Genomic DNA, 16,660 nt, shown 5'->3' with positions numbered 1-16,660 from the left:
GATGCTACATTCCTTACCAACAATCTTTTTGCCTGAGACTACACAGTAAGGTTTAATGTAATCATTAAGCTTCAAATAATTTAATATGCAGGCAGTGATTTCAAGTCTGAATTTCTTTTTTAATTCAAGGTAGAATGTCAAACCTTGTGCTTCATGATTAAGGAATCTGACTGTAATTAAGATCATAGATTACATAGAAAGGTGCCTATTTAAGGTGTTTCAGAATGGTCTATGATGTACTCTCTCTCTGCATGGTCAACTCCTATATACTCAGTGAGTCCTAAATCTGTCTAGATTTATTGAACTCCCTCAGCCCTTCTTTTTGCCAACCTATGACATTGGTGCACACCTATAATCATAATCATGTGCTTTTGGCTCTGTCTTGCTGACTATACAATAAGCATCCTGAAAGGTGTGGGAACTGTTCCTTTTGTAGTATGCACAAGGATTAAACAGATCTTTGTTGAAGAAATATTTTATTGAATAAATGACTGAATTTCCAGTTCTAAAGGTTATCATTCTCTAGTAAAAAATGGCTAGAAATCTATATCAATGAGTGAAGAAATGATAAACATAAAAGAAGACCAAATACTAAAATAATACCATACCATCTATAGCTCCCAGGTTAGATGAAAAAGGGTGCATGTTTCTGCATCAAAGATAAAACCATGATAGTTGTAAATTGAGCCAATGCATTAAAAGGAAGATTTCTAAGTGAAGAATTAATATATCCAATTACATAGTGTAATATGAGAACAAGTCAACTACATTCATAAAATTCAAAGACTAACAAGGATAAGAAAGAAATCACTACATACAATGCAGTGTAAACTGTGCTATTCCAGCTAGATCATCTGCTCTCAGATCTAGAGCAAAGATCAGAAGAAATGTTCTTCCACATAGATTTGCTATGTAAATAAGAAATAACTAACACTTGTGAGTATTTGTGATGTGCCACATACTATCCTAATCCTCTCATGTAATCCTCACAACAATAGTTTAGTTCTATTTTTCAAAGGTGAAAAATTGAGGCATAGAAAAACAAATTATCCATAATCACACAGCAGTTTGGCTACAGAGTCCATGCTTTTAACCATCATGTCCCATTTTAACATCTTTATTTTAATTGTCCCTAAAGCCTTAAAAGGAACTGCAGGAGAACCTCCCCATCTCAAGCTTCTGCAAAGTTCCTTTTGCCATGTTACATAACAGTCACAGCCCAGGATTAGAATATAGACATTTTTGTGAGGCCACTATTTATGCCTCATTCTTTTTAATATGGAAAACTCTAAATGGCTACTGCTGTCAAAACCAAGTTTTCAATAACATCCCAGGGATGTTATTGAGCTGTCGCTAAGAACTCCAAGTAAGGGAGTGATTAAAAAAGAGTAACATTTGAACTTTGTACACTGGGCAATGCACATTCACAGGAATGGACAGAGACTGAGTAGCCCAGATAGCAATATGATAGGTCTTTAACACTCGTATAGCAGTGAGCAGCAGGACTGTGTACATTTGGTTAATTCCACTTTCAGTTTTTACTGCAAGACAAAGGAAGACATTTGTAGCTGGTGAGCCCCAAGTTGTATTGAAAACAGAAAGCATGTCTTTTTCTGACTTATCTACCCCAACCACCTTTTATGCACCAACCAGAGCAGGCATGCTCTCACTGGTGTCAAAAAGAGTTGGAAGGAATTACTCAAATCAGTGTGATTTTTCTGCGAGACTAAGATTCTAAGCCTAAACCTAAAGACAACTCTGATAAAGTAATGACAATGAACCATTTGGAACCATTTCACCACACTACTGTGATAGGGGACACCAAAAAGTCCATCTTGTTGATGGAAACTGTATATTAACAGGTGGTACTTAGGTAAAAACTCAAGTTGCTCTATTTCATTGTGCTTCATCTGTGGAAAACAATTTATGAAGGTAGCTATGGATCCCCCAAATGGCTGTTTGTTAAACACAGACAAGTTCACTCAAGAATGTTTTAAAAACTGTGTAAAAGCGTCTGACCTAGCCAAAAATGTTACAGCCATTGCCACTGTGGAGAGGAAAGGGAATTGTGCAAGTAAGGCCTCTGCCTCTGCTGGGCCCCACAGCACTGACACAGACCAAGCAATGAAGCACCACTCTACCTGCAACAGGTAGAGAAAAACAATGGGAGAGCATCTGAAGCCTCCCACCCCCTGCCCATCGCCCACAACTTCTTTGTTCCAAGAGGATGCTGAGAAAAATGAAGGTCTGAGTATCAAGTAGGATGGCCTCACATTCAATAGTCTCTGTGTAGCCATAGAGATCATGGAGAATCAGACAATGAAAGGACCACCAGCCTGAGGATGAGTCTGGAGTGACATGGATATGAAGGTCAGTGGGATCCTTAAGACCCTGTCCTCACATGCAGAAGAGGAACTCATTTTTTTCTTTCAACTTTTTATTTTTGCTTTTTAAAAACTTCTATTGTTTATATCTCATATCATACCATAAGAACAATTTCTAGTCCAAAATTGGAAATGGCACGACAGTCTTTGTTCCAAAATAGTACATTATTGCCTAGGTCAGAACATAAAAGAGGAAAATTACCAAAGATTATATTTTTACAAAACATTGATTTGAGTTTGCTTATTGAATAATTTCATTTGCTTGGATTTTTACACGATATTGTACAAATGTTTGTCACAGGCATTTACTTCAATAAGAGGTGACTCAGTCTTTATTTTGCCTTGGTGCTTGGTGAATTAAATGTCATGAATAAGGAGTACAAATTTTTTTGTCCATACTTTTAGGACAGAGATGAACCTGATATCTAAAATGTAAACTAAGCATTATCATATGTATATATATATATATATATATATATATATATATATATATATATATATATCTTCTTTGTTTTATATTTATCATACTTGTAATTAAATTCAGATGTCTGATACTACCAATTCAAAGTCTGTTACACACTTTTTTTTAAGTGCACATTTCTTTGTGATTTTAAAATGCAATAAAAATGATATATATAAAATAATGTTTTCTATTATTTTGGGATAATTTTAACATAATTTAAAATAATGGTATTGACAAATCATTATTCGGCCATAACATTTTGTAGATGGCACAAAATATGAAATGGGTCTTAAAAATCTAGCAAGAGAAAAATTTTCCAATTTGCACTGCACATCTGCAATTTGTACACACATACAAATTGTGTGAAAATATGAAGAGACATGCACAATTTCTTTTGGTTGGTAACTGATTAGTAGTTGAGAAGTTGGTCCAATCTTTCAAGATAAAGAGTAAAATCATAAGAAGTTTGTTCACTTTGAAATTATATTAAAAGTTTGATAAAAATCTTAGGGGTCATTAGCATTCAAATAATAATATTTCTAGATCTGTGAAAAATTATACCTGATTAAAGTTGTTTGTATATAAGTTATATAAATATATTCTAATTTTTATTTTCTTTACTGACTGGTACTAGAAATATGTATTTTTCTGTGTTCAGAAATATGTGATTTGGATAATGGCTGAATTCTTAAGTGTCACCATCATATCTGGAAAAAAATAATAAATACTCTCACAAAACCTAAGATGAACCAGTGGGTATATGCTTCATACACAGATGCCATTTAGCATGCAAAGAAGAGTTACTACAGGTGTTGGGTTAAAAATTTGAGTGGCCAGAGGACTTTCAAGGAAATGCAGGCCAGATGTTGCTTAGAGCCTTGATGAAGAGCCTACTCAATAGACATTTTCTATGAACCAATTTCTGCAAAGCTCTGGAAAAAACCTTTTGACTTCAAGTGACAAGATTCATGGATTTAAAAAAAAAACTGAGCCAGACATAGTGGTGCATGCCTGTAATCCCAGGAACTTGGCAAATTAAGGCAGGAGAGGCCAGCCTGGGCAACTTAGCAAAACCTTGTTTCAAAAAAAAAAAAAAAAAGTCAAAGAGCTGGGAATGTAGCTAGGTGGTAGAGCACCCTCAACTTCAATCCCCAGTACTACAAACAAACAAAAAACAAATTATAAAAAAGAAATCTTAAAATGTTTCCAAAACTGCTTGAGAGTAATAGAATATTAGCAAGCCTTAAAACTATTGAAAAACAGCTAGGAGAACTACCAGATAACATTGAATGGTATTTTCCTTTCCTTTCAATATAAGTACATGACTGGATGAGGGCCTCTGGCTCTGAATGTTTGGCTCAGTCTGAGAATTTAAGACTTTGAGAGAAAGGAAGTGCACGGAGAGCCAGAGTCTAACTGCACACTTTGGTGGTATTTACTGCTTAACCCTAAATATATTCTGAAATTCTGTGAAATAAGGATTCCCTAATATTCATGGAACAGCAATGAATATTTTGTTGCAGTTTTCAACTTCCTATATGCATGGGTAAGAAAAACACTGCACTTTAGCTGAAAATAAAATGAATATTTGCTTAACTCTCAAGTTCAACTCAGAATTGAATATTTATGCAGGACAAAAACAAGTACATGTTTGATATTAAAGAAGTAAGATTCACTCTTCATTTTGAGTTTCAAAAAACATTTTTTGTACATATGTAAGACTATATAAAAGGTGAATAACCAATACAAATCTAGAATAATATTGAGATTGCTAGGCTTATGTTTAGGTCACTCAGAAATGTTTTTTTTAAATTTTGTCTAAAATTGTGTCACAGCTATTTGTGCATGTGGTACTAGGAAACAAATGTAGGGCTTCACACAGGTGAGGCAAGCTCCCTACCACTGAGCTACATCCCTAGTTCTTTCTATTTTGAGACAAAGTCTCTCTAAGTTGCCCCCACTGGCCTCAAACTTGCAATCCTCCTGCCTCAATTTCTTAAGTAGCTAGGACTATAAGCATATAATCCTGGCCAGCTATTTTTTTTAATTTGTATTACTTTGGTTTATAATTTAGAAGCTTTAATATTCCACATGATAAATAAGTTTTCAGGTAATAAATAATAGGTTATAAATTTATATCCTCTATTTAAATAAAATCTACTGAGATTACCTTAAGAAAATTAAGCTACTATTTGTACTTAAGCCAGTTAGTGTTTAAAGCAGTACACAAAAGTTACTGTTTGTCTTATGAGAATTGAAGGCTTTGAAAATGATATTAATGTGAAAGAAAGGTTTAACAATTTTTTATTCTTTTCAAAAAAGGTTGGATAAAAATCAATTTTTAATTTTAAATGGGAATAAACTACTCTTGGTCATACCATAGTCATATATTATACTTCATCTCATTAGCTTAACAGGAGTAGTGTTTAGCATGTGTGTTTGTCAAAACTCATAAAGCTGCACACTAAAAAAGATGTCTTTTATATATGTAAGGGATACCTTAATAAATATTTTTTTCAAAAGATCATAATAAGCTAGATGCTATGGCACAAGCCTGGAATCCAGGTGACTTGGGAGGCTGAGGCAGGAGGATCCCAAGTTTAAGACTAATCTCAGCAACTTAGTGAGGCCCTCAGCAACTAAGTGAAATCCTGTCTCAAAATAAAAAATAAAAAGGGCTGAGGATGTGGCCCACTGGTAAAGTACCTCTGTGTTAAATCTTCAGTACGAAAAAAAGTACAACAATCTTACAATTATATATATTACATAAAATAAAGGTAATAAAAATGTTATAATTCTTAGAAGCACCCTGCCATGATAATATAGACACAACAGCCTTATCATGACTGAAATCTTCGATGTCCAGAGTATAACATTTTTTTTCCTATTCTACAATTAAGTTAAAGGTTAAATTGTCCTTCAATGACATTTTCAATTTTATAATGACACAGGCCCTGGAAAATATGATCGCAAATCAAATATTGCCAATTGAACTACATGTACTCTTTCTTACTTTGAGGGAAATAATTCAGGGAATAGAAGGGTTTAGTGAGCTTTCTGTATCTCTGAAATAAAATACCAAAATGCTATATCAGAATACAAAAATCTAATTACTTTGGGCTTAATCTTTCATAGCAAATAGACTTAATTTACAGAGTTTCTTTTCAACTCAGCAACCTGAAACCCATAAAGACCTTAATCTGTCCATTTCATGACTTACATCATCTGCTTCAAGGATCTTGTTTGCTACAGAAGTATAGCTAGTTAACAAATAATCAAACCAGAAATTTATAGATCTGGAATCTATTTCAAGTACAGCATGTGGTTTGAAAAGGAAATAAAAAATACAGAAAAAAATTAGCAAATTTAAGATTTTAAGATTGCTGAGATGACTCAGCAATCTTAAAATTTCCTACAAATATGACAAGTAAAATATAGCTCTTTCTTCATAAGGACAAACAGATTGGAAATAATTACCTTGTATCAAAGAAACACTAACAATAACATTTTATAGTGACTGTAATTTTTCCAATAATCCTTTGGTGTAGGACTGTTAGCACCATTTAGAAGTGATAATGAAAATACAGTAGCCACCACTACCCCAGCAAATGAAAAGTATCATGCCAAATGCTTTGTATGTGGTGCCTTAATTTTCATTGTAACCCTATGAATTAGGCATTGTCAACATCTCCTTTTATAAAGAATTAAGTACAGTCACTTAACTACTGATTGGCAGATGTTAGACTCAAAAGCACAGGTATCTCGTTTGTCTAAGCCTATACTGTTTATATTTCAAACGTCTTCTACCAAAGAGTATTTAAATTACTGGAATATGACTTTAATTATGAAGTTTTCTGGATGATATGTATATTATATTTAATTATACCATAAAGCATAAAAAATGCATCACAATAGTACAGTGTTATTTCCACACTTCCAACAAATGAACTAGTTCATCAGAAGTAAAAACTGTGCACTGTATAAGAACAGAAGAAAGTATAGAAGTGGAAGAGGCAAAAAATTTACTCAGGGTGCTGGACTAGGGTATTTTACAACCTTGCCAAGATCTTCCACAAATAAAAAGGACTTGCTATGTATTCTTTATTTAAAAACTGTGCACTGTATAAGAACAGAAGAAAGTATAGAAGTGGAAGAGGCAAAAAATTTACTCAGGGTGCTTGACTAGGGTATTTTACAACCTTGCCAAGATCTTCCACAAATAAAAAGGACTTGCTATGTATTCTTTATTTCCTTGTTAAGGGCAACTGTTTAGTATCTGTTCCTCCAGGTCCAGGTTTCACAATCATATATGATTATTTAAAGAACAGCTAGATATATAAAGAAAAGAATTAACATAGCAAACAGTTACTCTAGAAAGCCTACTTACAATGTTGGTCCATGGCTAGCATCTGGGAACATGGATTTCAGCAGGATTCCCATCATGCCCTGTTAAGAAGATCACTGTGCCTAAACCGTCCATGCAAACAATATGGTTTGTGCTGAACACTTGCTTTCTTCCTGGAGTCTGTAGTTTTGGTTCATGCTAACCCCAATTAGTGTCTTGTGCACTGAATCTCTACAGTGTTTCCCCAATAGACAATATTTTTCATTTCACAGGTGTGAAAGAATGTTGAGAGAATCAAGTACATATTTGACTCTGCTGGGAGAAGACTCTTAGAAGTTTGGTTTCCTCTGGAATTTGCCTGTGTGCCTTTACCCTTTGCTGATTTTGTTCTTGTGTTTTCTTGTTATAATGACTCAGAATACAACTGTGAGTACAGCTATATGCTGAGTCCTGTGGGTCTTCCTAGCCAATCACTAAACACGGGATGTTTTGAGGATCCCTGACACAAATAGTAAGATACTTTCACAATAAACCAATAGCTACCGCTAACAGAATGGCCATGATAATTTGCTTAAGATTGGCAAACCTGGAGATGTTTTACCCGCCACAAACAAGTACAAAAGTAAGTTCCAAACACCTGACCTTGAATTATATAATGTACATTTTTTGTACCCACCAGGCACTCTAGCAGGGAAAGAATCAGGAGACCCAGCTCCAGCACCACCTTCTTCTTCATCTTCTTCAAATTCCAAATGCTCTTCCTCACCAGGGGGTGAAATTCTCCTATATAAAAAAGGATAGAAAAATTAGCGAGCTACTCCACTTAATACACCAGCTAACCCTCATAGCCACTAACTTCCCAGATAAGATGCTGATTATTAGGTTAATGTTGATATAAATGTCAATGTCAATCATTTCATTGCTACCAATGGTATCAGCCATATCACCAATACCAAATTTGATAGGGAAAAAAATCCAGAAATATTTGAAAAGCAGGCATAAAATAGATAGTAAAATCAGAAGACAAAATATGGATGCTTATTTATTTACCTTAATGGAACAGACTAAACATCAAATGAAAATTCTTTATTATATGTGAGAATATTCTTTAGGACTAGAATAAATACATAGACCAACATTAGTCTTATATCTTAGTCTTACATGTTATGTAAGACTTATAAATTAGTTAGTCTTATATGTTATATCTTAAATTGATACTTTTAATCATATTTTATAGTGTATTAACCACATATTAATATATGTATTTTAAATTCCAAGCTTCACTATCATTTCAAGACTCTGCAATTGACTACTGAGTGTCATAGCAAAATAAAAATGTCCATTGTGGACTGCAGGTACCAGTATTTTCAGTGTACTGTAAGATCACCAAGGAAAGTCTCAGAGCCCTCATAGAAAATGAACCATAAAATAGTTCTCCAATGTACAAGGTCCTAGGTGATATGAGGTACCAGTGAAAGAGAATACCTCTTCTTCTGAAGTATTTTAATTAAAAGATTGATACTGAAGATGACTAATTAAAGATAAATAGATAATCCCATCTTATTCTTTATCCTCAGTAGATTTCCCTCAATACTTATCACACTGGTAAGGTTTGTAGCAGCAAGGTTATAATTCTAATATTCCTTTTATGATGAAATTTATTGTATATGTGTACACACATATATACATGCATATATATGTGTGTGTGTATATATATATATATATATATATATATATATATATATATATACGTGTGTACACACACATACACACACACACACACACACACACACACACACACAGCAGACTTTCTCCTCAGGGAAGTCATCAAACAACATAATGCTATCACCTCTTGTGTCTTTACTTTCTGGCATGTAAGCCTACAGACAGATGTTCTACAATTCTATCTGTATCTGGAAAAGTATTTTATGAAATTTATTGTTTCATTCCCCAACTTACGGGTTCCTAGTGACTACCTGCAATTATTTCAAGGTGAATATTTAGCATTATTAATTGCGCAACCAATGGTTTTTACTCTAATTACTCAGACTTTAATTTTGGAGTCTTGCAGATTTGAGTTAAAAGCAGTATGGCATATTGGATTCCTAAATAAGAAAATTCAAAAAGAACAGGTTGTAATTACATAACTTATTCCAATAGGAGTCAGTCACCCAGTGAGAAAGAAGTTGGAAACTTGTACCTAGATTCTCATTACTCACTCTTATTCTCTCTCCCTTTAGCTCTTCCTCATCCTTTATCTCTTTCTTCTTCTCAATAAATGCATACCGAGTACTCACAATGTTCCAATCACTGTTTTAAGTGCTAAAGATACACAGTAATCAAGAACTCATATTTGGACCTTAGACCTTACTAGGGAAAAGTAGACAATAAATATGCCAACAAATAAACAAGATAATGTAAGATGTGATTAGTGGTATGTGTAAAAGCAGAGAGAACTTGGTAGAGTACCTAAGGTAGACAGGGTGCCTTTCAAAACTAAACTGTAAGAAGACATTTGAGCCAAGACATGAGATGAGAGGAATCATCCACAAGTGGCTCTAGCATAAGGGCTTCCCAGGTATTAGAGAACAGGCTGGAGCAACAACAAAGGTTCCAAGTAGGAAACAGTTTGCCTTATTCAAGACACAGAAAGGACTGTGGGAACTTAAGTCTGAGAAGCAAAGAGGAAGCAGCAGGAGATCAAAGTAGAAGGTTTAAATCAAAACCTAGCCCTACAATTACAACAATAACTTGAACATTTACATAAATACTCTAATCTCCCCAGTTCTAAAATGAGAATGCTACTTCCTTTACAGGCTATTGAGAGAATTACTAGAATCCTAATATTTCTTATCTCACTAAGAAGTACTGTTTATTTTTAATACAAGAACATCTTTTCTATACTTCTACATAATCATTGTTACTAAACTATTAAATCAACTCAATATTAATAAGTAATATTAATAAATATTGATCATATACACAACAATGGAATAGATACCAAGAATGGGGAGCAGGTAATAAAAAGATCATGTCTCCCTCATATCAGAAACAAAAACACAGAAATGATCATATTGTAATAAGACTTTAATGAAATGGGCAAAAAAATCAACCATTAAAAATGTATATAACAATAATTTTTAAAAGTTGATCCTGTTATGGTAGGCATGTGTCTGTAATCCCAGGTACCAAAAGCCTGAGTCAGGAGGACTAGAAGTTCATCTGCCTAAGCAACATAGGGAGACCCTATCTCAAGAAGCATCATGATGGCCCCTTGGTTCTGACAAGGTTCACATGGGGCCAGGAATAAGGAATAAATGGACCTGTCCCAGGTTCTTCTCCTAGAGGTCTGGGGCCACAGATCCATTCAATGGTTATTTCAAATTTTATGAATTTGTAACTGAAATGAATCATCCATGGACTTAGTGAGTCACCTGTGGGGTCAGGGATACCCTAGTAAAGAAGGTCAAGTACAATCTTCTGACACTACTTTCCCCAGACCAATATGTTTAAAATAGTATCTCATTCTGGAGAACACACATTTGTCCTCTACTAAGTGTATCACTTCACCTTGAGCTCACACCTGTGGCTTTAGAAAGTGTACCCTATAATCCACTGAAGAATCCACTGGGCAGCAAAGGGTGTGAGTGTGGATGGAGGTACAGTAGGCCTCAATCTACAGGAACCCCTCCTAAAAACCAGACCATCTGAAGCCACAGGAGCATAAAATATGCATCTGCAGAATCACTTAGGAAAGACAGCGTAAGGATGGGCACCAACACTGGAGACACAGGAGATACCCTAATCTAGGGTCAGAAAACTAGGGCATAGAAAACTATGCCAGTGCCCCATTCATTGGCATGTAGTCTTCAGTTGCTCTCATGAGTACTTGATATAGAGACAGTTATAGTGTGGCCTGCAGAGTCCTGCCACCCCTTACTATCTGCCTTTATGGAGAAAGTAAACAACTTGTGCCTACTTTATACCCTTTTATGATGCTGGATCCTCAAGAGTTAGATGAGCCTAGGATCCAAGGTCAGAAGTCTATAGATGCTACTACAGAAATGTATAGATGTACCATTGCTGTTAGGGGACAGACAGATGAAGAGGGTGGGAACACACGTTAAGAGAATAATTCTATGAAATGTCCCACTGTGCTGAATCCCACATGCTTTCTTCACCCCCACATGCTTTCTTTGCCAAAAAAAGAATTTACCTGCAGCCCTGCCTAACCAAAGTGGAAAGGATATGACTTATTCTTCAGCAAACTATTATCTACAAGGAAATTCAGGCAGGAAGTAACATTGACAAGAAGAACCCAAGTTATGTGTCCCTTCACAGACCAAATTCTGGAAGATAAAGATAATTACTCCTAACCATAAAACCTGTAAAAATGATTAAGAATCCAGATGGAACTAGTCAGCATGGGCCAAGGTGACAGAGTTGTTATGGCAAAGCAGACTTGAAATTCTGATGTCACCCTGCTGTCAGTCAAAAGCCAAGAGGTGGGCCTGGTGGGACTCTCTGGAAACTTTCCTGCCCCCACCCCCCCAAAAAAAACTGGAGCACAGAAGAGTGCTCTTTGTCTCTCCCCTCTGAGAGGACCCACTCTCTCCCTTGAGAATGTCCCATTTCCTACTTTGAGCAATATGTCTGAAACCTTTCTGAGTTGATCAAAAGAATCAGGGTTTGAAGATGGGGGTCTTCCAGCTGCCTCAGTTTTTAGGAAGGCCCCTAGCTGTATAACATCACTAGGGTAATTAGAGAAATGGGGCCCCTGCTCTTGCTTTAGGATCTTGGGTGAGGTGGGGGATGTTGCCGGTTGTGTCCTCAGGCAGAGGCATATGGTGCCAGGTGGTCTTGGTGGAGGTTAGGGTCCCTAGGAGGAAGGGAACTAGGGAGGCCCTGGATGGGGCGTGGCTAGATGAGAAAAGGAGTGAAAGGAGGTGAGCTGAGTGGTGGCTCATTGAATCACAGAAAAGTGATTGTGGCTGGTGGCTGGTGAGGCTCTGTGGGCTCATGTGCTGAGATCCCCAGGCAAAATGTGGTGGAAAGTTAGAGTCAACAGCCTTGGGATGCTTAGGGTTTGCAGTGGGTGAAAGTCTGTAGAGCAGAGCTGGGTCTGGGAGTGTCTGTTGTCCTGACCCTGAGGGGATCACGTTCCTATGCACGACCACACCTGGTCCTGGGGGTTGTGGCTCTGGCTCCACTTCCTGGCTGTGAGATGTCACCAGAGACTGCCAGCCTGTGGAATCTTTCCCTATTGTCTCTCCCACCTCCTGCCCTTACTATTTCTTTTCTTTCTCGCTCCTCTGGAGGGCCTCAGGAGAAGAGCCAGACACTTGCACCAGGTGGGACTGAACCCGCGGGGGCGGTGGAGGGGCCTGGGGAGGGACCCAGGCTCAGTCCCACGATCTGGTGTCTGGACTCGAACCCTGTCCCAATGATCCTCTGCCACACCCCTTAAATTGTAATCTGGGAACTCACCGGTTGGTGCCTCCCAGCAACAGTCGGGCCGCACAAACAGATCCAGGCTGACAGAAAAGAGCCAGGTGAGGGTACCCACATTCATATCTGGACTAGACTGAGCGCGAGAGGGTGCCGACGCGTGCAGGCCACGCGCGGAACGGGGTGCATAATCCTTTTGTGTGAGGGACAGGGGTGGGCCGAGGTGAGGCGCGGGGACCACCCTCGAGGGACTAGGCGCTAGACAGGGGCGGGGCGAGGTGAGGCGCGAGGACCGCGCGCAGGACGGGGAGCCGGACAAGGCGGGATGAGGTGAGGCGGGACTGGCACGTAGACCCTTGGTGCGCGGGACAGGGGCGGGAGCAGGGTGCGGGGTGGGTCGCAGGTCTGGGAGGCCTGCTGAGGGCGGGGCAGGTCACAGAGCGGAGCTTCCTGAGGCTTCTTCTGCCTTTGCTGCAGAGGTTTGGTGATAAATTTCAGACTTTTTACTTAACGGACAGAGGCCGCTTTTCCTAGGTTTCTACACCCGATTTTCAAGTCTCCCCCCTTTTCTTTCCATAGAAAATGGTTTTATCAAAAACATGTTTTGCAACTTTTTTTCAATCGAGTTTTGCTGCTTTTATTTCTTCATTTTAAACGTGTGTTTAAAAAAGCACAGGAGTTTTGTGTCTAGTGGTGACGTCTTGTCGGGTAACCTCTGCTGTACTCGGTGGGGAGGTGGATGAGGAGAAAGTGCTCATTTCGAGCCTGAAAGCTGGATCAGGCGAGCTGGGGCAGAGAAGTCGGCCCTGCTTAGTCGTGTCCAGGGCACTCCCAGCTGTTTGCCACCAAAGCAGAGACTCCTTCAAGCTTCCGGGCTGGGACCCTGTTCTTGTTCCGATCTGACAATAAGATTGATTGACTGTTGGGCACTGCAGAATCAGAGCAGTAGACGACTAATACATTTATTTTTCTGCAATCGGACAGGCAAACTCGGAATAGGTTATAGGAACATTGTTCTCACTATGAGAAGGAGAGCTGGGTCTGTGTGTTAATGCTTATTTTCAAAGCAAATATGAGCCCGTATACATTCAGCTGTTCTCAGTTTATATCTTAAAATAATACATATTCAAGATAGTCCCAGACCAGCGCCTTGTACAGGTACTTTTCTTTTTAACTCTGTAAGGAAATGTATGGAATGACTGACAATTTATATGTAACTAGCTGTCTGTTGATGAAGATAAAGAAAGTCTCCTGTTAGTTATTTTAACCAAACAAAAAACAAAACTTTGGAATAACCATACGTGTATAAACCTCTATACAATTTCTTAGAATAAATTGCTGTGCAAATTGATCCAATTTAAAACTGCATCATTTCATCGAGGGCAATTTTTTTGTAAAAACTTGTAATTTTTAAGGCCCAGCTTTGGAAAGGGAAGTGGAACTGTTACTATGCTAGGAGTGCTAAATGGTACAACGATTTTTAACAGAAAAGTGACATTATTCATCAACTTCCGGGGGGAGGGGTGATACATTCTCGTGTGCTAAGACTTCCTGGGAGGATTACAAAAATCTAATCAAACTTTATCTTGAGTGTGTGGCTAATACCAGAGGATACAGGCTTGCATGGGGGAGACACTTTATGCAGACAATAAGTTATATTTTAATTGTTTGCTCATGAAATGTGAGGATGTGATATATATATATATATATATATATATATATATATGTGTGTGTGTGTGTGTGTGTGTGTGTGTGTGTGTGTGTAGCAGGGATTGAGCCCAGGGGTCGCTTAACCACTAAGTCACATCCCAAGCCCTTTTAATATTCTATTTAGAGACAGAGTCTCACTAAGTTGTTTACTTAGGACCTTGTTAAATTGCTGAGGCTGGCTTTGAACTTGCAATCCTCCTGCCTCAACTCCAAAGCTGCTGGGATTACAGGCATGCATCATCACACCCAGGCAAGCGCGCTACCGCTTGAGCCACATCCCCAGCCCTTTCTATTTTATTTTTAATTGGCTGAGCCTTTAATTTTTATCATTTTTAAAAATGGATAATATTGTATGTATTTTTTATGTACAATATGATGCTTGAGATATGTATATTTATTTCAGTTTTCCTAGTTAACTTTGTCCTGTGAGTTTTTCCAAGAGGCATCCTATTCAGAAAGTCCCATCAGACTATCTGGATTGGTCTCTCTGCTGCAGCTGTTGAACCACTAGTGCAGCTATATGCCAAAGATTGCTACAGCTGCCCGGTAAATATTAGAATTTTATAGTGTTCCCTTGGCCAAAGCATAGAGCAACCACCAAGATATGCACATCTTTTGCTGTGGGCTCTCCTTTTTTGCTTACAGTTGCTACAGTTAATCCAGTTCTGCAAGTTCTCCCAATGTTTTTTTTTTTTTGGGGGGGGTGGCAAGACAGGGGCCTGCCTCTTGTGAAGAGCCCCAAAATATCAGTGAAGCTGAATGTCCACCTCCACCTCACATTTTCCACTGTAAAAGCTCTTGTGTGTAGGGGGATGTGTGTGGTTTCATTCCAGCTGGGGGAGGGACAGCATGGGAAAAGCAGTTTCACTTACCCTTTGAATCCTGCATTTCTTGAGAAACATTGTCTAGGCTCACTCTCAGGGTAATGTTCTTGTCTTTGGAAATTTGCTGGGTGAATTTGTATGAATGGGGCAGGATGAAGCTGAAGCACTCCTATTTGTCGATCTTTCTGATGCTACCCATACTAATTATCTTTGAGTAGTTAACATAAATATAAGTTTATTTGTTTGCTTGTTTGTTTGGGGTACTGGGGATTGAACCCAGGGGCACTCAACTACTGAGCCACATACCCAGCCCTTTAGACACAGAGTTTCACTGAGTTGCTTAGGGCCTCACTAAATTGCTGAGGCTGGCTTTGAATTTGCAATCCTCCTGCCTTGACTCTTGAGCTGCTGGGATTACAGGTGTCACTGCACCTGGCTATATATTACTAATTTTCAAATGGTCTGTGTTATGGTCTAGATGTGTTATCCCCCCAAAGCTCATGTGTAAGACAATGCAAGAGGGTTTGGTGGAGTAATTATTGGGTTATAGCCTTAATCCAGCCATCGGATTAATACCTGATGGGATTACTGAGTGATTACTGGAGGACAGTGGGGTGTGGCTATGGGGTATATATTTGTTTCTGGCAAATATTTCTCTCTGCTTTCTGATAACATGAGAGCTGCTTCCCTGAGTCACAGTCTTGTGCCATAAGCTTCGAGGAATGGAGCTGGCCTTCTGTGAAATAAGACCTTGGAAATTGTGAGCCCTTAAATAAACTTTTCCTCCTCTATAGTTGTGCTGGTTTGGTCTTTTAGTCATAGGAGTGAAAAAGCTGACTAAAACAATCTGTGATCAGTATGAATCAATTTTGCAGTCAGAAATTACAATAATTAGTTATAAACCATTCCTTTAATGTCTGGTTTTTTCCATCCCTTGCTTCAAACTGGGTGCTCCTTTTGTATTGCCATTCATGCTTGTCAGCTTCAAGCACTGAATGATTTTCTGCCTTACTTCACTTTGGACAATAATTCTAGAGTTCAGCCAAGAGGAGTGAATCTTGGACTTAGAGGAAGAGAATAGAGCTGGTAATAGGAGTGCCCCTGGGGAGAGCCAGAATAATGACAGTCCTCAGTATTCTAGTTAATTCTAATTTCCTGTGCAAATAAATTCCATTCCTGGGCTTTGATGAATGTGCAGACAATAAGATTGGCCACTGTTGGAACTCTGTTATGTGTTAGGATCCATGTGTGAACTGTATCCAAACTGGACAATGTTGGAGCCATTAAGGCAGGGAAGTCAGTCTTCCAGGAACTCCTGGGTAGAATTCCCTAGTTGGAGATATCCCAGATCATGCTGGCATCCTGACCTGGCTCTAAGCTCCTGTTCAAACACAGCCACTGGAGATAGGCATAACCTGCCAAGGATAAACGACCTATTTGTCTCCACTCTCATCCTGTCCACCATCCCTGCCACAAGGAAATCTCT

Source organism: Ictidomys tridecemlineatus, chromosome 3 (assembly GCF_052094955.1).
Source record: "Ictidomys tridecemlineatus isolate mIctTri1 chromosome 3, mIctTri1.hap1, whole genome shotgun sequence".
Lineage (NCBI taxonomy): Eukaryota > Metazoa > Chordata > Mammalia > Rodentia > Sciuridae > Ictidomys > Ictidomys tridecemlineatus.
The sequence above is the reverse complement of the archived record's forward strand: the minus strand, read 5'-3'. Positions refer to the sequence as shown.